At 38.3% G+C, this 27,730-nt stretch overlaps 1 long non-coding RNA gene across 1 annotated transcript; it reads left to right on the top strand.

Moving 5' to 3' along the window:
• Positions 1-3,190: 3,190 nt before the first annotated feature.
• LOC133537740 (uncharacterized) lies at positions 3,191-12,957 on the top strand. The gene is made up of 3 exons (XR_009802819.1): positions 3,191-3,502; positions 6,378-6,508; positions 12,886-12,957. It is a non-coding gene; the product is annotated as an uncharacterized LOC133537740 (long non-coding RNA).
• The last annotated feature ends 14,773 nt before the right edge of the window (positions 12,958-27,730 follow it).

The following is a 27,730-nucleotide window of genomic DNA, read 5'->3' as shown; positions in this document are numbered from 1 at the left end:
TAGACAATATAATATTTGCTGCAATATACAGTACCGCTGTTTAATTTTATTTTGGCAACTCAGCTGCCATTTTTTTTTTACCATATTAAAATGTGGTACCATAAAATCATATATCATGGATTTGAAAACAAAGCAAAACCCGACAGCTCAGTCGACAGAATTTTACTGTAAAAAAAAATAAAACATTGGTTGTTTAGTTTTTTTTTCCAACTTACATTAATACGCCGTAAAAAACATCCTAAATTTTACAGTAAAATCTATTGGTCATATTTATAATGTACAATTTGATGGATAACTTGCTTCGAAACCATAAGTTAAGCTGATATTTAAGTATTTATTTGAATTTTGACCAAAAAAGTTAGATAAAGTAAGATTTGTTGCAAAATTAAACCGCTGTTTAATTTTATTTCGGTACCTCAGCTGCCAGTTTTTTTTTACCATAATAAAATGTGGTACCGTAAAATCATCAACCGTGGGATTAAAAAAAAAAACCTGACATCTCAGTCGACAGAATTTTACTGTAAAAAACTAACAAACATTGGTTGCTTAGTTTTTTTTCCAACTTACATTAATACGCCGTAAAAAACTTCCAAAATTTTACAGTAAAATCTATTGGTCATATTTATAATGTACAATTTGATGGATAACTTGCTTCGAAAACATAAGTTACGCAGATATTTAAGTATTTATTTGAATTTTGACCAAAAAAGTTAGACAATATAATATTTGTTGCAATATACAGTACCGCTGTTTAATTTTATTTTGGCAACTCAGCTGCCAGTTTTTTTTTTACCATAATAAAATGTGGTACCATAAAATCATCAACCGTGGAATTAAAAAAAAAAAAAAAAACCTGACATCTTAGTCGACAGAATTTTACTGTAAAAAAACTGACATTGGTCATTTTTTTTTTCCCCAACTTACAATAATATCCTGTAAAAAACCTCCTAAATTTTACAATGAAATCTATTGGTCATATTTATAGCATACAATTTGATGGATAACTTGCTTCGAAACCATAAGTTAAGCTGATATTTAAGTATTTATTAGAATTTTGACCCAAAAAGTTAGATAATATAATATTTGTTGCAATATACAGTACCGCTGTTTAATTTTATTTTGGCAACTTAGCTGCCATTTTTTTTTTACCATAATAAAACGTGGTACCATAAAATCATACATTGTGGATTTGAAAACCAAACAAAACCTGACTGCTCAGTCGACAGAATTTTACTGTAAAAACAAACAAACATTAGTCGTTTTGTTTTTTCTCCAACTTACATTAATATGCCGTAAAAAAACTTCCTAAATTTTACAGTAAAATTTATTGGTAATTTTTATAGTGTACAATTTGATGATAACTTGCTTCGAAACCATAAGTTAAGCTGATATTTAAGTATTTATTTGAATTTTGACCAAAAAAGTTAGATAATGTAATATTTGTTGCAATATACAGTACTGCTGTTTAATTTTATTTTGGCAACTAAGCTGCTAGTTTTTTGTTTACCATAATAAAATGTGGTACCATTAAATCATATATCGTGGATTTAAAAACAAAGCAAAACCTGACAGCTCTGTCGACAGAATTTTACTGTAAAAAAACAAACATTGGTGATTTTTTTTTTCCAACCTACAATAATATCCTGTAAAAAACTTTCTAGATTTTACAGTGAAATCTATTGGTCATATTTATAATGTACAATTTGATGAATAACTTGCTTCGAAACCATAAATTAAGCTGATATTTAAGTATTTATTTGAATTTCGACCAAAAAAGTTAGATAATATAGTAATTGTTGCAATATACCGTACCGCTGTTTAATTTTATTTTGGCAACTAAGCTGCTAGTTTTTTGTTTACCATAATAAAATGTGGTACCATTAAATCATCAATCGTGGATTTAAAAACAAAGCAAAACCTGACAGCTCAGTCGACAAAATTTTACTGTAAAAAAACATACATTGGTGATTTTTTTTTTTCCAACTTACATTAATATCCTGTAAAAAACTTTCTAAATTTTACAGTGAAATCTATTGGTCATATATTTATAATGTACAATTTGATGGATAACTTTCTTCGAAACCATAAGATATTTAAGTATTTATTTGAATTTTGACAAAAAAAGTTGGATAATATAATATTTGTTGCGATATACAGTACCGCTGTTTAATTTAATTTTGGCAACTCAGCTGCCATTTTTTCTACCATAATAAAATGTGGCACCATAAAATCATCAACAGTGGAATAAACAAAAAAAAAAACTTGACAGCTGAGTCGACAGAATTTTACTGTAAAAAAAAACCAAAACATTTTTTTTTTTTTTTTTTTCCAACTTACTGTATGTTGTAAAAAACTTCCTAAATTTTACAGTAAAATGTATAGGTCATTTTTATAATGTACAATTTGATGGATAACTTGCTTCGAAACCATAAGTTAAGCTGATATTGAAGTATTTATTTGGATTTTGACTAACAAAGTTAGATAATATAATATTTCTTTTATTATTGGACACTATTTTTTTCCCTTTCAAACTAGAAAAAAAGCCTTATACCTTTGGTAAAAAAAACAAGAAAGTAATGAAAGAAAAAAAAGGTATTTTATTGATACATTATTTCCATGCTTTTGCGGGCCATGTAAAATGACTTGGGGGGCCAGATCTGGCCCGCGGGCCTTGACTTTGACACCTGTGTATTAGACACACCAATGAGCTTGTTAACAGATGTACAATGAAACTCCTCATAGGAAGTTGTCATTTGTTATAACTTTGTGACATAATACAATGAACATTAATGAACATATCAAATATAAATGTGACAGATTGTAGCCAAAGTCTGATTTCTATCAGCATTTCATTGCAAAGAAACAAGCTCCCACTAATTCAACGAATAGTGAGCTGTATTTTTCACAAGTGACAAACCGGTCCCTGATATAATGCCTCCATTAAACCGGTTTGTGGTGTAAAAAAGGTTGGGGACCCCTGATATAGAGGATCATGTTTTGTTTAGTGTTGGACTCCCTCAGTTGCTGTTTTTGAACAACCTTGGGTTTGTGTTTTGGTTGCCATGACTGCAGATTGTTTTCACCTGCCTCTGATTAGTGTTTGGGGCACTCACCTGCTCCTGGGCACTAATCAGAGAGCTATTTATTCCCGTTGTTCCCCATGCTCTGTCTGGCTTCCTTATTTGCTGGATGAATTGTTGCTTCTGTGCTAAGTTTTTGCTATAGGCACTCGTCTCTTTTGTTTTGTTTCTTGTATTTTCGTATCCTGTCTGATTTATGAGGCGTGAATAATTTTACGCCCCCTAGAGCCCGATTGTAGCTGAGATAGGCACCAGCGTCCCCCGCGACTCCAAAGGGAATAAGTGGTAGAAAATGGATGGATGGAAATACATTTCCCTACCTGCATTTTTCCTCCGGGGTTTCTGTCTGCATCCTGGGAGAACGACCCACGCATAAACATGCGACCCAACCGTGACATCTTTTGAGCTGTGGTTTGCACCAGGTAAAGTCTTTTTACGTGTTTTGGGGGGACCCTTTGTTTTCTAAGCAAAGCCCTGAATGTATTGTTATTTTGGCCGTATTTTACTGAGCAGCCAGGACAGTTTTTCCCTGTACCGTCATTGCTGTGCAAATTTAAAAAAATGTTTTATTTTACCATCACTGGCAGTTTTCTGTCAAGTCAAAGAAAAACAATTATTTGAAGATGCTTAATTATGATGGAAAGTTTTTGTTGCGGGCACATTTTTATTTAAGTCAATGACGTTTTTAAAATGGTGTTTTTGTCGTCTTCGTCTTTTAGCAAAGGTAAAACCGTTTTTATCTTTTAACCTTTTTGAACAAGTCGTGCATGCTTTTATTTCAGGTCGTCTGGACGACTGCAATGCTGGTATTAGCCAAAAAGCTCTCTTCCGGTTGCAGTTAGTCCAGAACGCGGCAGCACGACTTTTAACAGGGGCCAGGAAACGCCAGCATATAAGCCCAATTCTTCAGAGTTTGCACTGGCTCCCTGTTCATTTTAGAATTGATTTTAAAACTTCGCTGTTTGCTTTTTAAAGCTTTACATGAACTGGCACCTTATTGTATCTCGGACCTCATCCAAATTTACACTCCTGCGCGCGCTCTGAGGTCCGAGAGCCAGCTCCAGCTCGTGGTGCCCAAGACTAGACTTCAAACCAGGGGAGACCGGGCCTTCTCTGTAGTCGGCCCTAAACTCTGGAACACTCTGCCCCTCCATGTTAGAACTGCTCCCATAGTTGATGGTTTTAAGTCTCGTTTTAAGATCCACTTTTATTCTTTGGCTTTTAACACTACGTGACTTGTGTGGTCCTCACTGCAAAAAGTCAGTCTTCAAAAACAAGAAAAAAACATACAAAAATTAGGTTTTTTTTATTTGAACTAAGCAAAATGATCTGCCAATAGAACAAGAAAATTTAGCTTGTCAAGATTTTCCAAAACAAGTAGAATTAGCTAACCTCAATGAACCCCAAAATACCTTAAGATAAGTATATTCTCAGTAATATGTGCACTTTTCTTGGTAGAAAAAAAAAAAACGTGACCTTTTTGCTCAATATGTTGAAAAATATTCTTAAATGAAGTAAATGCTAGTGCCATTATCTTGACATAATGACATGTGCTCGGCATCATGATTTTTTTTTCATTCTTGAAGTATAAAATTATTACTTTAAAAAAGTAGTTTTATACGTGAGTGTTGATGACACAGCTTTGCATCAGTTGATATTCTAGTTTCAAGCATGTTTTTGTTAAGATCCGTACTCGGATCTTCTCACATTATTGTTTATTGTTCCAGTTTTGTTTTCATTCTCCGTCTGACCCTCTTGTTTCCTGTTTGGTCCGTCACTATGGTTACTCATTGATTCCCCCTGTTAATCACGGTCCCTGCACACCTCTCACTTTTGAGTACTTCCCTATTTAAGCTCGGCCCTTTTCATTATTCTTTCTGGGACTCTAGATTGCTTTCACGCAACGTTACGACCGTTATGTGTTTTCTCGCTAGCTTATACGCTAAGCCATTTGTCATTCTTAGCTCTCATGCTAATTGTGAATTATATTTATATAGCGCTTTTTCTCTAGTGACTCAAAGCGCTTTACATAGTGAAACCCAATATATAAGTTACATTCAAACCAGTGTGGGTGGCACTGGGAGCAGGTGGGTAAAGTGTCTTGCCCAAGGACACAACGGCAGTGACTAGGTTGGCAGAGGCGGGAATTCAACCTGCAACCCTCAAGTTGCTGGCACGGCCACTCTACCAACCGAGCTAAACCGCCCGTTTGTTTGTTTTACATTTTGTGCCTTCGTGCCAAGTCTTAGTTTATTTGTATATCCTAGCTCTCATGCTAGCGTCTTTTGTTTTCCTTCTCTTAGCTCCAGTGTTTTTGTTTCATAGCTCATTGTTGTTAAATAAGTCCTTAAATCTTACCTTTGTTGTGTTCATACTCGACGCATCCACGAAGGGATCGAATCCGGCAACAATATGCCACACAGGCGTAATAGTTTTACTCAATATAGCTCATAAAATTCTCGGCAACAAGCTGTAATATCTTACTGAGATCATTTAGGACCAAAACCCTTAAAACAAGTAAAACACTCTTAACATAAAATCTGCTTAGTGAGAAGAATTATCTTATCAGACAGAAAATAAGCAAATATCAACCTTCTTTGAGATATTTAATCTTACTTATATTTCAGTTTTTGCAGTGCTCTGTGGTCCTCGGTGTTTTTAAAATGTTGATTTTTTTATTGATTTTTAATTGATTTTAACCTTTAAAATAGTTTGTAATTTATTTTTACATTTTTTATAATGGGTTTATATTTTTTGTTTTTATTCAGTCATTGGTGGATCTAAGGATAATATTTGAATATTTTTGTGCGGCACTTTGGAAACATTTCTTTTTAAATGTGCTATACAAATAAAGTGGATTGGATTGGACAGAGGACCAATGTAATGTCCTTGCAGCGGGTTTGTTTGACCAAATACGACAATTTCTGTTTTATTTTCGTTTGAAAGGAAAGTGAGTTGATTTAATAAAGGCGTACAAGGACACGGATGTCAATCAACGGACTGCCCAAGTTCACTTTGTGAACTTCGGTGAGTCTTAACCTTTGCAATGGCTGCCCTGGGGAACACTTTAACAGCCGATAGGAACAAAGTTTGATCTTCATTAGGAACCAAAAAGCTGCAGGACATGGGGAACAAAGCTCTCTTGGTCCTCCCAAACTCCGCAACGAGGCGCCCGTAATTCATTTTCCGGGCCTCAAGTTGAACGTTGAAATGAGTCAAATTCATGTTGAAGCTTCACTTTGAACAAATCATCTTCTCTGGCCATCTGGTTTCAAGCGTCCGTTTCTTCGTTCGCAGGCAGGCAGGCAGAGAGTGTGTTGCTGAGTGGCTTGGCGGTGTTCCTCAACAAATCAAAAGTGGACGAGTGAGGAGACGCTTTTATTTTGATATGGAAGAAATGAGACGTGCAGCAACATGATGACTTTATCGTGAGTCGGTGTTTTGTTTTAGCCTCGTGCTTCTATTGTCGTGAATCACACTTTTTTACAAAATGCCTCGCTTTTTTGATGATATGTTGCTAAAAAGCATTATTCATGATGAACATGACAACATTGTCTAAAGCAGGGGTCTCAAACTCAATTTACCCGGGGGCCACTGGATGCACAGTCAGGGTGAGGCTGGGCTGCAAGAAAAGATTTCCGAAAAAAACTATTTTTGAATGTCTGTTATTTTTATTTTCAACACAAAATAAAATCAAAAATATAAATGAGGGGTCGGCAACCTAATATGTTCAAAGAGTCATATTGGACCAAAAAAATTAAAGCTATATTACATACAGATAGTGTGTCATGAGATAGAAACTGAATTAAGATGAATTAAAGGGAACCAAATGAGCTCAAATATAGCTACAAATGAGGCATAATGATGCAATATGTACATATAGCTAGTAGGGGTGTAGGAAAAAATCGATTCGAATACGAATCGAATCGTTTACGTTGTGCGATTCAGGGTCGATTACGCATTTTTAAAAAATCGATTTTTTAAAAAAAAATTATTTTGGATTATTCCAACAAACTACTACACAGCAATACCAGAACAATGCAATCCAGTTCCAAAACCAAACCTGACCCAGTAACACTCAGAACTGCAATGAAAAAAAAACAATTGAGGAGACACAAACACGACATAGAACAAACCAAAAGAGGGAACCCCTCAATCTCCTGATGATTGAGGGAACCCCTCATGAAACAGTTCTGTAGAGATGAAGTAGTCTTGTGATTTTTCCTACACATACATATTGCGCTCTACCACGGTATCGAGCACTATTCTCTGGATAATCCAATTACAATATATATATATATATATATATATATATATATATATATATATATATGGAATAATACTTCAACAACATTTTAATGTAAGTTCATAAACTGTGAAAAGAAATGCAACAATGCAATATTCAGTGTTGACCGCTAGATTTTTTTGTGGAGATGTTCCATAAATATTGATGTTAAAGATTTCTTTTTTTGTGAAGAAATGTTTAGAATGAAGTTGATGAATCCAGATGGATCTCTATTACAATCCCCAAAGAGGGCACTTTAAGTTGATGATTACTTCTATGTGTAGAAATCTTTATAATTGAATCACTTGTTTATTTTTCAACAATTTTTTAGTTATTTTTATATCTTTTTTTCCAAATAGTTCAAGAAAGACCACTACAAAAGAGCAATATTTTGCACTGTTATACAATTTAATAAATCAGAAACTGATGACATAGTGCTGTATTTTACTTTCATCTCTTTTTTTCAACCAAAAATGCTTTGCTCTGATTAGGGGGTACTTGAATTAAAAAAACGTTCACAGGGGGTACATCACTGAAAAAAGGTTGAGAACCACTGTACTATTGTAGTGAATCCCACCTGAGTCATAAAATAATCAAATCTTTAATGGACAGGTGAAAGTAAATACTGTGATACATAGCATTTTACAACAATTAATCTAGGGATCTAGATATCTGGTCAGGACACTCCTCCCTTTTGTCGTTCTTGGTGACTTTATATAATCTGGACCTAGACGTTGAGTCCGCCCGCGACTTACATGGTTGACAATAACTGATACAGTCTGCTTTGCCAGTCCAAATGCATTCGCTGTTTTCCGTAGTTTTCCCTCGACGGCCAGGTAATACAAAGCACATGCTACATTTTTTATCACATTCACGGAAGCCCGCATTCTCGTTGTCTTCCCTTCGACAAATAGACAAAGTTTTTCAGTAAGTAGAATCACCGCTGACCTGGATATTCGAAAGTTCTTTTGCCGTCTGAGAAGTGTTGTATCCAAAATAGCTGCAATCGCGAGGTTCCTTCTCTTAAGTCGTTCATGTGTGATTTCCACAAGCGTCTACATGTAGAACATGGGTGTCAATTTCTTGCCCGTGGGCCAAATCTGGCCTGCCGTGTAATTTAATTTAGCCCTTGAGGCAATATCAATTTAGCATTAGAGCTGGCCCGCCGGTGTTATACAGCGTCGGTGCCGCTGTAACATCGCATTCACCGCTAATACTCATACTTGCCAACCCTCCTAATTTTCCCGGTAGACTCCCGAAGTTCAGTGCCTCTCCTGAAAATCTCCCAGGGCAACCATTCTCCCGAATTTTTACCGATTTCCACCTGGACAATTATATTGGGGGCGTGCATTTAAGGCACTGTATTTAGCGTTCTCTACAACCTGTCGTCACGTCCGCTTTTCCTCCATACTAACAGCGTGTCACATAATATTTGTGGCTTTTACACACACACACACACACACACACACACACACACACACACACACACACAAGTGAATGGAAGACATACTTGGTCAACAGCCATACAGGTCACACTGAGGGTGGCCGTAAATACAACTTTAGCACTGTTACAAATATGCGCCACACTGTGAACCCACACCAAACAAGAATGACAACACAGAACAAATACCCAGGATCCCCTGCAGCACTAACTCTTCCGAGAAACTTCCAGCAAACTGACCAATAATTAACATTTTATTAATGCATTTTGTCTTGCTACTTCAAGGCTTGAATGTTTGGTTCATTCATTATTTTTATTTTATTTTCAAATTTATTATTAGCCTGTGGAAGAAAGTTGATATTTACCTCAGAAGATTGCAAATAGAAAAAAAAGGCATTACATTTTTATTAAAATTTTATTTGATATGCCATTGATATTTTTTTAAATTATTATTATTATTATTATTATTATTATTTGAAACTGGATTTTACATGTGTCTAAAGTTATATAAGCCTTGCTTGTTCAATATTTAATGCAAAACTTGTTTGGGTCCCTATTAAAAGGTTAATTTGTTCAACCTTGGCCCGCGGCTTTGTTCCGTTTTAAAATTTTGACCCACTCTGTAATTGAGTTTGACACCCCTGATGTAGAAGGACGGGCAATACGGGCATGTCTGGATGACTCGCCTCCATCTTTCCAGTGGTTAGCTCCGGTTGTTCTGAAGCTGCCTGTGGCGTGTTCTTTCTGACTTACAAAGCTAAGAGCCGATGATTCCAAAAATACACGGCGCATTTACCCGTGTAAAAAAATTATCCAAGGAGAAGGGACCTTTAAATGATGGTTTAGTGTGGCTGAAACGATGCTTAGGCTAAATGATGATTTAGTTTAAGGATTTATTCGGCTTAATGTAGACCTTTTTAGACTAAGCCGGATAAGGTTATCCAGGGTTGACCACACCGAACCTACACAATGCCACTGTTTAAGACCCCCGCACCCCTCCGTCCGCCGGCACAACGCGACCTAATACGCATGTGCGAAAAAAAAGAAAAAAAAACTCATCCATCTGCTCCAAGCTCTCCAGTAGATGACTATACTTCACTGTGAAGTTATTTAAAAGAGTAATATTTTAAATAATTTTCTGTGCATTTTACATTTGTTGGCTGTGTTTTGTGTGCACATTTTTAAATTAAAATCTATCTCCTTTGAACAATATCCAGTGCTGTAGTATTTCAATTAACAAGAATCCAGCGTGCTGGGGGGCCCTATTGTAGTGAATCACACCTGAGCCATCATACATGAATCAAATCTTTAATCGACAAGAGAAAGTAAACAATGCGATAAAGAATATTTTAACAATCTAGGGAAGAGGCGGGCATCACGCACGCTGCCTGGCCATTTCACAGTCACATTCGTAAAACAATTTTTGTAGTCACACACTGCCTGTATCACATCCACGGAAAGAAGGGATGAAGTTTTTCGGTAGGTAGAATCACAGCTGAACCGGACATTAGAAACTTCTCTTGCCGTCTGAGATGTGTTGTATCCCGAATAGCTGCAATCGTGCGATTCCTTCATTTAATGTATTCATGTGTGATTTCCACAAGCATCTGTACATGTAGAAGGAGAAACACGGGCATGTCTGGATGACTCGCCTCCATCTTTTTAGCTCGGGTGTTGTGGCGTGGTTTTTCTGCCGTCACTTCCTGTGTGGGCACTGTCTTTCTGGCTTCACATCCTCCCCGGACTCACTTTGTAAATGATCAATGATTCCATACAAAACTAAGTGCCTGAGATTCAAAAAATACACGGCGCACTTACCTGTGTAAAAATGTATCCGAGGAGGGGGACCTTAAACGCTGGTTTAGTGTGGCTGAAACGGGGCTTAGGCTAAATAATTATTCCTTTAAGGCAGGGGTGTCAAACTCAAATACAGAGTGGGACAAAATTTAAAACTGAACAAAGTCGCGGGCCAAAGTTGAACTAATTAACCTCTCAATAGAGACCCAAACAAGTTTTGCATTGAATATTGAACAAGCAAGGCTTGTATAACTTTAAAGTGACATGCAAAATCGAGTTTCAAATAATAATAATAATAATAATTAAAAAATATCAATGGCATATCAAATACAATTTTAATAAACATTGAATGCCTCTTGTATTTTCAGCCTTCTGAGGCAAATACTGCATCAAAACAAACACTTTCCACAGGCTAATAATAAATTTGGAAATAAGATAATAATGAATGAATCAAACATTCAAGCCTTGAAGTAGCAAGAGAAAGTGCATGAATAAAACGTTTAATTATGGCTCAGTTTGCTACACTGATTTGCTTTGACACTGAATATGGAACAAGCAACGCTTATATAACTTAATAGTGTAAAATCAACTTTTACAAAACAAATGAAAAAACATCAATGGTATGTTAAATAAAATTTCAATAAAAAATGTAATGCCTCTTCTATTTGCAGCCTTTTGAGGTGAATATCAATATTAACTTTTTCCACAGGCAAAACAATTTGATAATAAAATAACAATGAAGTGGGCGGAGTTGAAGTGGAGGGAGGGCAGCGGGGGGTGTATATTGTAGCATCCCGGAAGAGTTAGTGCTGCAAGGAGTTTTGGGTATTTGTTCTGTTGTGTTTATGTTGTGTTACGGTGCGGATGTTCTCCTGAAATGTGTGTGTCATTCTTGTTTGGTGTGGGTTCACAGTGTGGCGCATATTTGTAACAGTGTTATAGTTGTTTACACGGCCACCCTCAGTGTGACCTGTATGGCTGTTGACCAAGTATGCCTTGCATTCACTTGTGTGTGTGTGTGTGTGCAAGCCAATTATATTATGTGACTTGGCCAGCATGCTGATTGTATGGAGGAAAAGCGGATGTGAAGACAGGTCGTAGAGAACGCTAAAGGCAGTGCCTTTAAGGCACGCCCCCAGTGTTGTTGTCCGGGTGGGAATCGGGAGAATGGTTGCCCCGGGAGATTTTCAGGAGGGGCACTGAACTTCGGGAGTCTCCCAGGAAAATCGGGAGGGTTGGCAAGTATGAGTATTAGCGGTGAATGCGGTGTTACGGCAGCACCGCCGCTGTATAACACCGGCGGGCCAGCTCTAATGTTAATTTAGTATTGCCTCAAGGGCCAAATGAAATCACACGGCGGGCCAAATTTGGCCCACGGGCCAGAATTTGACACCCATGATTTATGGCATGGGTGTCAAACTTTGTCTGCAGGCGAGCTACTTTTCAAATGACCAAGTCGAGGGGATCTACCTCATTCTCATATAGATGTTCTTGTTAACAAGTTAAAGGTGTTTAATAATAATACAAGCATGTTTAACACATATAGATTCCTTTCTTTCATGAAGACAAGAATATAAGTTGGAGTATTACCTGATTCTGATGACTTGCATTGATTGGAATCAGACAGTAGTGCTGATAACGTCCACATTTTCAAATGGATGAGAAAAAAAGTGCTCCTTTCTGTCCAATACCACACAAGAGTGGTTGGTTTTTGGCATCTTATTTGTCTAGCTTCCATACTCGTTTTTATAAACTTTACAAGAAATACAATGTCGGCAAACTCTGTGCAGGCTAGTTTCTCTGAGACTCTTATTTTCTTAGTGCAGGCAGGATGAAGCAGCGCTTTTATTGTGAAGACAGGAACTGTGCAGTCGGTCTTTAGCGTTGTGACGGCAGGTACGATGCGAGAGTCTGTTGAAATAAAAAGTTTCTCTCCTTCCCCTCGATCAACCAGTGTTATCTCAGAAGATCTTTGGGTGCCGTGAATGTCAATCAAATGACGAAAGTGACGTCTTAGTGAAGATTGATGATCACTAACTTTTAGGTCTATTTTTCTAATGCCTGGCTGGCGATTGACTGACACACCCTCTACAATCGACTGGTAGCTCGCGATCGACGTAATGGGCACCCCTGGTTTAAGGGTTTAAAGGACTTAGTGTAGACATGGCCTTAGAAAGGCCGGGTTTTGAAGTGCAGAGTGTTTACTTGTGACGACTGTAGTCTCCAGTCTCTGATCTATTGTCTGTTTTGTTCTCCCTTTGTCCATCTACTTCTCCCACCAGCCGGGCAATGCCGAGCCATTTTCAGACGCATCAATGGCAGGAAGTGGGCATCGGCTCACCACTGCGGAAAGGTCAGTCCTGTTCTTTTGGAAACCCAAATACACACACTGAGACACGACTGAGCCACATAATGGTCACCGCGACGCAGGGAGTCATGTTTACAATTCTTCACATTCACGCTGATCTTTACAGAAAAAGCTCATGATTTCCAAGATTCTTAGGGCCTGATTGACTCAGATCCAAACACCACGCGCTAAACAGTGTGTGCAATCTATAAAATAGTGTGTACTATTAGTGGGAGTGTTGTGCGTGATCTAACACTCCATGTGCAATTGTAAAGTGGTGTAGGACGCCTTATTTAAATGAGGACTTTGCGTGTACTATACAGGGCATCACCATGGAGACACTCATTTACTGCACATTTTTCATATATTCATTCTTTATCTCCTTCATTGATGTGCATTTTTGATCAATAGACAATTCAACTTTAGCAACTAAACACATATTTACACCCACGTGACCCCCGAACGGTAGAAAATGGCTGGATGGATGGATGTGGCTGCTTGCATCCGCTCTGCTCTTTTAATGTCTTTAATGTCCTTATGTGTTCTTTGATGTTTTCCACTTACACACATTTGTGTGCTTTGACTGAGTTTTTTTTTCTCCGTTGGCCTCAGTCTGGACCCCCTCTCTCCAGGGGCCCAGGCTTATTTGATTTTTTTTTCCCCCCAGCCTTCCTCCCCAGCATTTACCTGTTTCCCACCTTTTTTGTAAGGGGCGCCGGAAGTTGGCAGACCCGTCAGCGATCCTGTTCAGTCTCCCTGTAATGTTTTTCGCTCGAACGGGATTTTGCTGAAAATCCAAATTTTTCTCATATGGGACTAATACTTCTGAATCTAATCGAAAACATGCTTTAAACTTTGGAGCCGTCCAACTGTGCATACCTTTTTGAAGGAATATTTTACACATAGAATCTTTAGATCAAGGGTGTCCAAACTTTTTCCACTTAGGGCCACAGTATAACCAATATACATTTAGGGTTCTGGTCAAAAAAATATAAAAAATGTGTCATTATTCAGTTATATTTTGTTTTATTATTATTCAAGTTTTAAATCTCCAGATCAACATTAAGTCAATCTGTCAATATAATTTTAAAGATTTAAGTTGTATGCGCTTTTTGTCAAAGAAAACTTTTTTTTTAGATTGAAAAAAAAAAAACCCCACAAAAAATGCAACATCACCCAACATTTTTTTTAAATGGAATATTGGAGATTATATAATTGGAGCCTTAAAAAAATCTAAATAATAACACCATTGATTTTAATTCATTATTATTTTTTGAGCAATGACACTTAAAAACAAATCACACTAAAATTATTGGGGATCCAAAAGGCTCCTACTTATTAAAGTGTTAAAAATATATATATTTACTACTGTTTACTTTTAACACAATAATCTCGATATCAACTTCAGATCTATCAGTCAATTATAAGTTTTATTGTTTATGTTTTTTGTGTGTTCGTTTTAGGCCCTTTTTTAAAAAAAAAACAGCTCAGTTTTTCATATTGCAAACACAAAATATGCAACATTTCCCCCCAAAAATATCTCTAAGTGGAAAATTTAACGTGACGTAATTGGAGCCTTGAATAAGTCAATAATTAATAATGACATTGATTTTGATTCATTATTATTTTTTAAAGAAAGAAACACCCTGCATGGCAGCTTTGTGTTATTAGAGTAACATTGCAACATGTTCTTGTTACATTTCATCCGTTTGCTCCTTCAAATCACTTTTTACGTTTGAAAAATTTTTCAATCGTATTTTCAAAATCTGCCGTGGGGCCGTTAAAAAATGACCTGCGGGCCGCACTTTGAACACCCCTGCTTTAGACCAGGGGTGCCCATTACGTCGATCGCGAGCTACCAGTCGACCGCGGGGGGTGTGTCAGTCGATCTCGAGCCAGGCTTTTAAAAAAAAATAGACCTAAAAATTTGTGATCATCAATCTTCACCAAGACGTCACTTAAATGACATTCACGGTACCGGAGGGTCTTGTGAGATGACGCTGGCTGCTGCAAGATCATTATTATTAAAATATGACCGAGAGGAAGGCGAGAAACACTTTTTATTTCAACAGACTCTCGCGCCGTACCTTCCGTCAAAACTCTAAAGGCCGACTGCACATTTCCTATCTTCACAAAAAAAGCCCTGCTTCATGCTGCCTGCGCTAACTAAATACAGAGTCTCGGAAAACTGGCGTGCACAAGCGATCCCTCAGAAAGCTGGCTTTCCGAGACTCTTATTTTGTTAGCGCAGGCAGCATGAAGCAGGGCTTTTATTGTGAAGATAGGAAATGTGCAATCGGCCTTTAGAGTTTTGACGGAAGGGACGGCACGAAAGTCTGTTGAAATAAAAAGTGTTTCTCGCCTTCCTCTCTGTCATTTTTTCATAATAATGAACTGGCAGCAGCCAGCGTCATCTCACAAGACCCTCGGGTGCTGTGAATGTCAATCAAGCAAGCTAAGGAATTTGCCGCCAATGTTTTTCTTGTAAAGTGTATGGAAGCTGGGTGAATTAGATGCCAAAAACCAACCACTTTCATGTGGTATTGTACAGAAAGGACAACTTTTTTTCTCCTCCATTTGAAAATGTGGGCGTTATCATCATTACTGTCCGATTCCAATCAATGCAAGTCATCAGAATCAGGTAATACACCAACTTATATTCTTGTCTTCGTGAAAGAAAGACATCTATATGTGTTACACATGCTTGTATTATCATTAAACACATTTAACTTGTTTACAAAAATGTCTTTCATAAATAAATAAATATAAATTATATATATAAATGAGGTAGATCCCCTCGAGTTGGTCAATTGAAAAGTAGCTCGCCTGCAGAAAAAGTGTGGGCACCCCTGCTTTAGACTATGTGAGGCCATATTAGTGAATTTTGTCGGATGTGTGTGACCTCGTTGTCAAAGAGGCGATAGTTACTAGCTGCAGGGTACAGACTTGAAATGAGGACGGTGGTTCCGCAGGCTAAGGGATAAACTGGACTGGAGAGGCTACGGCAAATGGTGTGGTTTTCGGGGGGGGGGGGGGGGGGGGGGGGGGCACTGTGCTCGGATGTCAGAGTGAATTCCTCAGTTCCGTAATGATGGGGAGCACACAATGGCCGCACTGTGACACGGTGGTAAAAGGGGGGCATTTTTAGTGGTGTTAGGAGCACCACTCTGGTGTTTTATTCTAAACCTTTCTTGCCGCCAGTCTAAATACAACCCTAACTTGTAATAGATTAGGTTTTCCAGACGGAGACGATAGACCATAGGACGTAATTCACTTGATTTTTTTTTTTTTTTTTTTAGCCGACCTCCGGTTCCCCCTTCGTTTTAGCATCTCAGTCACACTTTCTCCTGGCTGCGGGTCTCGCTGCTTAATGGCCAGTCTGTTGTTAACCTTGTGACATGTGGCGCAAACACAGAGACCCATTTACCACCAGCTCAGAACACATCTGGCTCTGCTCGACGTGATGAAATCGATTAGTCAGACCTCACCTCACTTCTCAGTTTCTGTATTTGGAATAGATGTATTCTTTTCAAATGATACGATTTGAAACACGACGCACATGTCACATTAAGAAATATTGGAAAATACGTTTTGGGGCTCTTATTTTCTGGTCAAATTTACAATTTCTTGACTCATTTCCAAGGCACCTGTAGCGTTGCTGAGCTCCTTGTTTACCTTTTGGCAAAAAGCAAATGCCCTAAAATGTCACTGCAACCTTTTGTGTCTTTGTGCTTTTAGCCTTTTAAAGGGCAACTGCACTTTTTTGGAATGTTCCCTGTAATTCACAATCCCACACGTGTATGTATTTTTTTTAATCTCGAAATTGTGAGACTTGTGTAGCATTGCGATGCCGGATTTATTCCTCCGTGCATGCGTCGGGCAAGAACACAGCGAAAGGTAAGAAATAAAGTATTTATTAAACTAATAAAAAGGCTAGGAAAAAAAAATACTGGTGCTAGACAGAAAAGGCATACAAAAAGTGCTAGCATGGAAGCTAGGAAAACAAACAGATACACTAATACTTGGCACAAAGGCACAAAAAGGGAAAGCAAAACAACTAGCATGAAAGCTAGGAATAAAATAGAGCGTAGCGTGAGACCTAGCGAGTAGATAGATAGAAAGCAAGTCGGCATCTGATGCGTGAAATCAAACTAGGATCCGAGGATGAACTAACAAATGGGGCAAGCTTTAATAAGGGAGTAATCACGAGAAACAGGTGTGTGTAGAAAGCAAAGGGCAGGTGAACTAATAAGCTACCATGGTGACAAAGCAAACAGGAAATAAGGAAGTCCAAACAACAGAATGTGATACCAAAATGGAACAAAAACAAGAATATCGAATGATCCGGGCAACGGATCATAACAGAAATGATCATTCACATGTTCATTTCATCTCGCGTTGACTATTGCAATTCTTTTCAACAAATTAACGCTAAACAGACTTCAGACTGTACAGAAATGCGGCGGCCAGACTTTTGACCGGTGTACCCAGAACAGCCCGTATCACCCCCCGTTTTTTATTCAGTCTTCATTGGTCTTCCAGTTAAATTCCGCATTGATTTTAAGATTTCAGTCCTGACATTGCGTGCGTTGCATGGTGGGGCCCCTCAGTACATCACTGACTTGCCATGCCCCTACTCTTCAGGGCACAGCCTCCGGTCTTCAGGACAGGGTCTTCTAACTATCCCAAAAACTCATTTTAAAACCGGTGGAGACCTGGCATTCCAGGCTATAGCTCCCAGACTCTGGAACAACTTGCACCAGTCTCTTCGTGATCTTGACTGTGTTGAAACTTTTAAGAAACATTTAAAAACTTCTCTTTTTAGTAAAGCTTTTAGTTAATGCACCATCTGTCATTTTTAATCCACTGTGTATCCTTTTTTATGTTGCCCCTATTTAAAATTGAATTGTTCTCTTACTTTACCTATTTTTTTGTACACTGCAAAAACTGAAATCTAAGTAAGATGAAATATCCCAAATAAGGGTGATATTTGCTTATTTTCTGTCTGATAAGATAATTCTTCTCACTAAGCAGATTTTATGTTAGTGTTTTACTTGTTTTAAGGGTTTTGGTCCTAAATGATCTCAGCAAGATATTACAGCTTTTGTAGCTTAGATTTTATGACCTATATTGAGTAAAACATGCTTGAAACTAGAATATCAACTGTTACACAGCTGTGTCATCAACACTCATAAGTATAAAACTACTTTTTTAAAGTAATAATTTCTTACTTCAAGCATGAAAAAAAAATCATGATGCTGAGCGCATATCATTATGTCAAGATAATGGCACTAGCATTTACCTATTTAAGAATATTTTTCAACATATTGAGAAAAAAGGTAATTTTTTTTTCTACCAAGAAAAGTGCACTTGTAAAAATACTTATTTTAAGTTATTTTACAAATTTTAATTGTTTTCGAAAGTCTTGACAAGCCAAAATGTCTTGTTCTATTGGCAGATAATTCTGTTTAGTTCAAGTAAAATACCCCAATTTTTGTATTTTTTTTCTTGTTTTTGAACAGACTTTTTACATTGTACAGCGCTTTGATTTTATCTGTGAAAAGCGCTTTTTAAATGTACTTACTTACTTTCTTAATGCATTTTACATGATAAAAATACGTCAAGTATGAGGTGACTAACCATGCAACTAGTAGGAGTACTCTATTGCATCCACAACCCCTTTAAAAAAAAAAAGAAAAAAAAAACTAAAACTGCCAATAATGCTCCATTTCCATGTCGTGACCTGAATATTAAAACCAAGTATTAGCGATATTGTTATTATAGGTGCTAACGCAGACAACCTATTTTTAGTGGTGCTGTAATCCCAGAGAGCTAACTAATTTATGGTGCTGTATTGACATATTGAGCCGGTGAGCTGCTGCTTCCCCTGTGAGCCGGTGAGTTTATCAACAGGGTTCTTCAACCCGTCCGTCAATAGATAATGGCTATACAATTTCAATTAATTTAATTGTATTTACTCTATTTCCCGAACCATAGGGCGCATTGGATTATAAGGCGCACTGCTGCTGAATGGTCTGTTTAAAAATATATATATATATTTTTTCATATATAAGGTGCATTAAAGGAGTCATATAATAATTTTTTTCTAGATTTGAAAATACTTCCTTATGGTCTACATAACATGTAATGGGGATTTTTTCGTCAAAATGTTGCATAGATGATGTTTTAGATCTTCAAGCCGCTTTTTGACAGTCGCTTTCGGATGCGCCGTTTTGTGGGCGGTCTTATTTACCTTCGGCAGCGTCTTTTCGCCGGCATCTTTGTTGTAGCGGTGTAGCGTGCAAGGACGGGAGTGGAAGAAATGTCAAAAGATGGAGCTAACCGTTTTAATGACATTCATATTTACTTCAATCAACAACAGACCAGCATCTCCTCATCCGGAAACACCGGAAATGTGTCCCGTGAAAAACCGTTCGGGTGAAACTCCTAACTAAAGTTCCTTGGGTGAATAATGTAAGCTCACTACACCGGTATGTTTAAGCGCTTTCAAGGTTTAGGCTCGGATTATAATTACTGGTTTGAAAAAATATTTTTCAATCAATCAATCAATGTTTATTTATATAGCCCCAAATCACAAATGTCTCAAAGGACTGCACAAATCATTACGACTACAACATCCTCGGAAGAACCCACAAAAGGGCAAGGAAAACTCACACCCAGTGGGCAGGGAGAATTCACATCCAGTGGGACGCCAGTGACAATGCTGACTATGAGAAACCTTGGAGAGGACCTCAGATGTGGGCAACCCCCCCCCCCCTCTAGGGGACCGAAAGCAATGGATGTCGAGCGGGTCTAACATGATGCTGTGAAAGTTCAATCCATAGTGGCTCCAACACAGCCGCGAGAGTTCAGTTCAAGCGGATCCAAGACAGCAGCGAGAGTCCCGTCCACAGGAGACCATCTCAAGCGGAGGCGGATCAGCAACGTAGAGATGTCCCCAACCGATACAGGCGAGCGGTCCATCCTGGGTCCCGACGAGCGGTCCATCCTGGGTCTCGACTCTGGACAGCCAGTACTTCATCCATGGTCATCGGACCGGACCCCCTCCACAAGGGAGGGGGGGACATAGGAGAAAGAAAAGAAGCGGCAGATCAACTGGTCTAAAAACCCAAATAGGTGAATTTACATAATCTCCCACAGTACACCCTACTGTATCTTATGGCACACTTGTGCAGTGGTTCTCAATTTTTTTTTAATTCAAGTACCCCCTAAAGCATTTTCGGTTGAAAAAAAAAGAGATGAAGTAAAATACAGCACTATGTCATCAGTTTGATTTATTAAATTGTATAACAGTGCAAAATATTGCTCATTTATAGTGGTCTTCCTTGAACTATTTGGAACAAAAGATATAAAAATAATTAAAAATGTGTTAAAAAATAAACAAGTGATTCAATTATAAAGATTTCTACACATAGAAGTAATCATCAACTTAAAGTGCCCTCTTTGGGGATTGTAATAGAGATCCATCTGGATTTATGAACTTAATTCTAAACATTTTTTTATTCACCGTTTATGAACTTACATTGAAAGATTTTTGAATTGTTGGTATTTTTAGAATATTTAAAAAAAATCTCAGGTACCCCTTGGCATACCTTCAAGTACCCCCAGGGGTATGCGTACCCCCATTTGAGAACCGCAGAAACACTGCATTCGTAAACCGTAACTTTCAGCACGGATATTTAACAGGGAGAAAAGTGTCCCCGTCCAGAAAGCAAAAAAGAAGGCATTGGAACATTTGATACATGTTTTTGGTGGGAAAGGATGTAACACATGTTAATGGCTTTATTTATTTATTTGTTTCAACCAAATCCCCACGTTGACACACTACATGTGGAAAAGGATGTGATGATAAGATATTGTGATGGCAAACTTAACAGCTGGATAGAATGATTTAAAAAAAAAAAAAAAAATTCGGCAGCTGCAGAGGAACAGGTCTACAAATACAAGTTCCACAGTGTGTGAAAAAAAAATAACAACAATCACAGCCTCCTTCCCTTTTTTTTTTTTTTTTTTTTCTTCCACTCACTTGCGCAGGATGTGTCTTTCAAGCCTTTTCATCCTCGTCTCCATCCTTCTTTTGTTTGAAAATACACAGGAAACCTTTTTCCACGAGCAGGCTTTTCACACACTTTTTGCTCATTAGAGTTTTCAGTGTGCAGCGGAGGCGTGTTCCACACCCCCCAAGCAGTTGCACAAGTCAGTCCCCCCCCACCCCCAGCAACTTCCCATAACAGGCACTTGACTCAGGTCGACGGCCTCTGATAGGATCCAGGCAAGGAAGGCCTGCTGCCGCTTTAGTTTTGATAGATGGACATCATGCCTGCCTGGGCTCCACTTAGGCCCTGATGTATGGCGTGACTGCTACGTGCAGCCTGATGCAAGCCTTCATATTTACAGGCAGAGATGGACGGTGTGGCTGGGAGGTCTTAGGATGATGGTTTGGGGAGTCAGGGGGAGATAAAGTGAAATGGCAGCCTTATACTCCTCTCTGAATCCTTTCTATACCTCTAATGATGAACAGACCTGCACCAGCAACACCAAACACACACACACACACACACACACACATCTTGACTCCTCAGCCTTTCATTGCTGTTGCATGTCTTTCCTTTTTTTAAAATGTCCTTTTTCGAAGCATAGCAAAAAGCTGCATATCATGCGACATCCTGACTGTTCCAGACGGCATCAAAGCATTTGCACTGCAAAAACTGAAATCTAAGTAAGATTAAATGTCACAAATAAGGCTGATATTTGCTTATTTTCTGTCTGAGATAATTATTCTCACTATTTTATGTTAGAGCAAGGGTGTCAAACTCTGACCCGCGGGCCAAATTTGGCCCGCCGTGTAATTTCATTTGGCCCTTGAGGTAATATCAAATCAACATTAGAGCTGGCCCGCCGGAATTATACAGCGGCGGTGCCGCTAATAACCTCACGATTTTCCCGGGAGACTACCGAATTTCAGTGCCCCTCCCGAGGCAACCCTCCGTCCATCCATTTTCTACCGCTTATTCCCTTTCGGGGTCGTGGGGGGCGCTGGCGCCTATCAACCATTCTCCTGAATTTCTCCCGATTTGCACCTGGACAACAATATTGGAAGCGTGCCTCAAAGGTACTACTTTTAACATCCTCTACAACAAGGGTAGGGAACCTATGGCTCTAAAGCCAGATGTGGCTCTTTTGATGGATGCATCTGGCTCTCAGATTAATCTTAGCTGACATTGCTTAACACGATAAGAAATTAATATTTCCACTGGTAATCGGAGTTAAAAATAATGTTCAAAATCCAAAACATTCTCCTGCATTTTGAACCATCCATTCGTTTTCTAACGCATCTGTTCAAGAAGGCGCATTAATGGTAAGAAGTATTCTATTTATTATTGGTTAGCTTCAGAATAAAAATGTTATTAAAAAGAATATGAGAGTTATTGTACTCAAAAAATGTTGACGTTACTTAAAAATGCACGCATTTAGTTGTATTCAGTGTTGAAAAAAATAATATAAGGCTCTCATGGAAATACATTTTAAAATATTTGTCTTTCATGGCTCTCTCAGCCAAAAAGGTTCCCGACCCCTGCTCTACAACCTGTCGTTAGGTCTGCTTTTCCTCCTTACAAACAGCATCCCTGCCCAGTCACGTAATATATGCGGCTACTACACACACATAAGTAAATGCAAAGCATACTTGGTCAACAGCCATACAGGTCACACTGAGGGTGGCCCTTTTAAACAACTTTAACACTGTTACAAATATGCGTCAGACTGTGAACCCGCACCAAACAAGAATGACAAACACATTTCGGGAGAACATCCGCAGCGTAAAACAACATAAACACAACAGAACAAATACCCAGAAGCCCTTGCAGCACTAACTCTTCCGGGACGCTACAATACACCCCCCCGCTACCAACAACCCCCCCCCACCCCCTCCAAAAACAAAATGATTAGCCTGTGGAAAAAGTTAATGTTGATATTTACCTCAGAAGGCTGCAAATAGAAAAGAGGCATTACATTTTTATTTACATTTAATTTATTATACCATTGATGTTTTTTAATTTGTTTTTTGAAAGTTGATTTTGTACTATTAAGTTATACAAGCGTTGCTTGTTCCCTTGTCCGTGTTAAAGCAAATCCGTGTAGCAAACCGAGCAATAATTAACATTTTATTCATGCACTTTATCTTGTTACTTCAAGGCTTGAATGTTTGATTCATTCATTATTATTTTATTTTCAAATTTATTGTTAGCCTGTGGAAAAAACTTTATTTCGATATTTACCTCAGAAGGCTGCAAATAGAAAAGAGGCATTCAATTTTTATTAAAATTGTATTTGATATGCCATTGATATTTTTTTTATTGTTAATATTATTATTTGAAACTCGATTTTGCATGTCACTATAAATTTATATGCTGTAAGCCTTGCTTGTTCAATATTAAATACAAAACTTGTTTGGGTCCCAATTAAAAGGTTAATTTGTTCAACCTTGGCTGCGACTTTGTTCAGTTTAAAATTTTGGCCCACTCTGTATTTGAGTTTGACACCCCTTTTACTTGTTTTAAGGGTTTTGGTCCTAAATTATATCAGTAAGATATTATAGCTTGTTGCTAAAATTTTATGACCTCTATTGCAGTGGTTCTCAAATGGGGGTACGCGTACCCCTGGGGGTACTTGAAGGTATGCCAAGGGGTACGTGAGATTTTTTTTTTTAAATAATCTAAAAATAGCAACAATTCAAAAATCCTCTAAATATATTTATTGAATAATACTTCAACAAAATATGAATGTAAGTTCATAAACTGTGAAAAGAAATGCAACAATGCAATATTCAGTGTTGACAGCTAGATTTTTTGTGGACATGTTCCATAAATATTAATGTTAAAGATTTCTTTTTTTTTGTGAAGAAATGTTTAGAATTAAGTTCATGAATCCAGATGGATCTCTATTACAATCCCCAAAGAGGGCACTTTAAGTTGATGATTACTTCTATGTGTAGAAATCTTTATTTATAATTGAATCACTTGTTTATTTTTCAACGAGCTTTTAGTTATTTTTATAACTTTTTTTTCCAAATAGTTCAAGAAAGACCACTACAAATGAGCAATATTTTGCAATGTTATACAATTTAATAAATCAGAAACTGATGACATAGTGCTGTATTTTACTTTTTTATCTCTTTTATTCAACTAAAAATGCTTTGCTCTGATTAGGGGGTACTTGAATTTAAAAAATGTTCACAAGGGGTACATCACTGAAAAAAGGTTGAGAACCACTGCTCTATTGAGTAAAACATGCTTGAAACTAGAACAGGGGTAGGGAACCTAAGGTTCTAGAGCCAGATGTGGCTCTTTTGATGACTGCATCCGGCTCTCGGAAAAATCTGAGCTGACATTGCTTAACACGATAAGTAATGAATAATTCCACTTGTACTCAGTGTTAAAAATAATGTTCAAAATATAAAACATTCTCATGCATTTTTAATCCATCCAACCATTTTCCTACCGCACCTGTTCGAGAAGTTGCGTTTATGGTATGAAGTTATTTATTATTGGTTAGTGTGGGGCTTGCCCTCTTTGGGGTTCTTCAGACCACCAAACACCGACATGAGAGCCTGTTTCAGGGTTACAATATTGTTTTATTTTTCAATAAGTCTCTCAGTTGCTTTCTAGCAATTGTCTTTTTTTCTCTTCAGCCCCAACTCCGTCTCTTCTCCTGGCTGCTGCTTATGACAGAGCGACAGTTGATTAGATAACAAGGCCCAGGTGGGCCTTCTACGTTCCTGTCGCTGATTTCGAGGCCGGTCGTGGCACACCCCAGTTCGCTGCAGGCCCACAGGCCACGCCCCCCCACATTGTTAGCTTCAGAATAACAATGTTATTACAAAAAATAAGAGACCTATTATACTCTAAAAATGTTGGTCTTACTTAAAAATGCACGCGTTTAGTTGTGTTTAGTGTTAAAAAAAATATTATGTGACTCTTACGGAAATACATTTTGAAATATTTGGCTTTTTGGCTCTCTCAGCCCAAAAAAATTCCCGACCCCTGAACTAGAATATCAACTGATGCAAAGCTGTCATTAACACTCACAAGTATAAAACTGCTTTTTTAAAGTAAAGATTTCTTACTTCAAGCATGAAAAACAAAACCATGATGCTGAGCGCATATCATTATGTCAAGATAATGGCACTAGCATTTACTTAATTTAGGAATATTTTTTAACATATTGAGCAAAAATGTGTCATTTTTTTTTTCTTCCAAGAAAAGTGCACTTGTTATTAGTGAGAATATACTTATTTTAAGGTATTTTGGGGTTCATTGAGGTTAGCCAATATTTACTTGTTTTGGAAAGTCTCGACAAGCCCAATTTACTTGTTCTATTGGCAGATAATTTTGCTTAGTTCAAATAAAATACCCCTAATTTTTGTATTGTTTTTTTCTGATTTTTCAAACACTGACTTTTTGCAGTGTGCACTGCAATGTCGGCGAGTCAATCTGATTCATAAAAACAATAACATAACAGCGAGTGACACTAGACTAGAGTTGTCCCGATACCAATATTTTGGTACTGGTACTAAAATTCCAGCAAGGGGACCACAAAAAAATGCGTTGAGGGGATCTGGTTTGGTGGCTGCAGGATTAGGTCTCTGCTTTTTGCAGATGATGTGGTCCTGAAGGCTTCATCTGGCCGGGATCTTCAGCTCTCACTGGATCGGTTCGCAGCTTAGTGTGAAGCGACTGGGATGAGAATTAGCATCTCCAAGTCTGAGTCCATGGTTCTTGCCTGGAAAAGGGTGTAGTGCCATCTCCGGGTTGAGGAAGGAGATCTTGCCCCAAGTGGAGGAATTAACGTACCTCGGAGTGAGGTAAGAGTGGATCGTGAGATCGACAGGCGGATCGGTGCGACGAGTTCAGTAATATGGACGCTGTATCGATCTGTTGTGGTGAAGAAAGAGCTGAGCCGGAAGGCAAAGCTCTCAATTTACCGGTCGATCTACGTTCCCATCATCACCTGTGATCATGAGCTTTGGGTTATGACCGAAAGGACAAAATCACGGGTACAAGCGGCCCAAAAAAGTTTTGGGGCTCTTCCTTAGAGATAGGGTCAGAAGCCCTGTTACCCGGGAAGAGCTCAAAGTAAAACCACTGCTCCTCCACATCCAGAAGAGCCAGATGGGGCACGTCTGACTGGTAGGAGGCCCCGGGGAAGACCCAGGACACGCTGGGAATATATCTCCTGGATGGCCTGGGATTGCCTCGGGATCCCCCGGGAAGAGCTAGACGGAGTGGCTGGGGAGAGGGAAGTCTGGGTTTCCCTGCTTAGGCTGCTGTCCCCGCGACCTTACCTCGGATAAGCGGAAGAAGATGGATGGAAATGGATGACCACTAGCACCTTTTCAGCCACATGTAGTAGTGACGCTGGCAGTGGTGGGTAAAGTAGACTAAGATTGTACTCAAGTAGGAGTAATATTACTTTAGAGCAGGGGTCGGGAACCTTTTTGGTTGAGAGAGCCATGAAAGCCGAATTTTTTAAAGTGTATTACAGTGAGAGCCATATCATATGTTTTAACACCGAATACAACTAAATGCATGCATTTTTTAAGGTAGACCTACATTTTTAGAGTATAAGTCTTATATTTTATATCATTTTTATTCTGAAACTAACCAATAATAAATAAAATACTTCTTTTGGCAACACTAAATTGGCCCTAGTGTGTGAATGTGAGTGTGAATGTCGTCTGTCCAATGCAGAGGGTAATATCACCACACCTGCTGTGTGTGCGACTATTGGTGGTACTTTAACTTTAAATAGCGCGTTACTATTTTACCTACCTGTGGATTCGAGTCTAACATGTGGTATGTACATTACCATAGCACAACTCTGGATTGATGTCACTCATGCAAAGGTTAGAAGTCTTTCTGATCCTCTCAGCATGACAAGTAATCGTCCTGTTTTGTCTTTGAGACTTAGCAGCCATGAAAGCCAAATATTTTAAAATGTATTTCCGTAAGAGCCATAGTATATTTTTTTTAACACTGAATACAACTAAATGTGTGCATTTATAAGTAAGACCAACGTTTTTAGAGTATAATAAGTATTTTTCTTTTTAATAACATTTATTCTGAAGCTAACCTTTCATAAATAAAATACTTCTTACCAATCAATCAATCAATCAATCAATGTTTACTTATATAGCCCTAAATCACTAGTGTCTCAAAGGGCTGCACAAACCACTACGACATCCTCGGTAGGCCCACATAAGGGCAAGGAAAACTCACACCCAGTGGGACATCGGTGACAATGATGACTATGAGAACCTTGGAGAGGAGGAAAGCAATGGATGTCGAGCGGGTCTAACATGATACTGTGAAAGTTCAATCCATAATGGATCCAACACAGTCGCGAGAGTCCAGTCCAAAGCGGATCCAACACAGCAGCGAGAGTCCCGTTCACAGCGGAGCCAGCAGGAAACCATCCCAAGCGGAGGCGGATCAGCAGCGCAGAGATGTCCCCAGTCGATACACAGGCAAGCAGTACATGGCCACCGGATCGGACCGGACCCCCTCCACAAGGGAGAGTGGGACATAGAAGAAAAAGAAAAGAAACGGCAGATCAACTGGTCTAAAAAGGTCTAAAAAGGGAGTCTATTTAAAGGCTTACCTTGAATTCAACTTCTTGAACAGATGTAGTAACAGATGGATGGATTAAAATGCATTAGAATGTTTTATATTTTGAACGTTATTTTTAACATTGTGATTACC

Source organism: Nerophis ophidion, linkage group LG19 (genome assembly GCF_033978795.1).
Source record: "Nerophis ophidion isolate RoL-2023_Sa linkage group LG19, RoL_Noph_v1.0, whole genome shotgun sequence".
NCBI classification, from domain to species: domain Eukaryota; kingdom Metazoa; phylum Chordata; class Actinopteri; order Syngnathiformes; family Syngnathidae; genus Nerophis; species Nerophis ophidion.
Note: the sequence above shows the minus strand (reverse complement) of the source record. Positions and strands in the feature narration are given on the sequence as shown.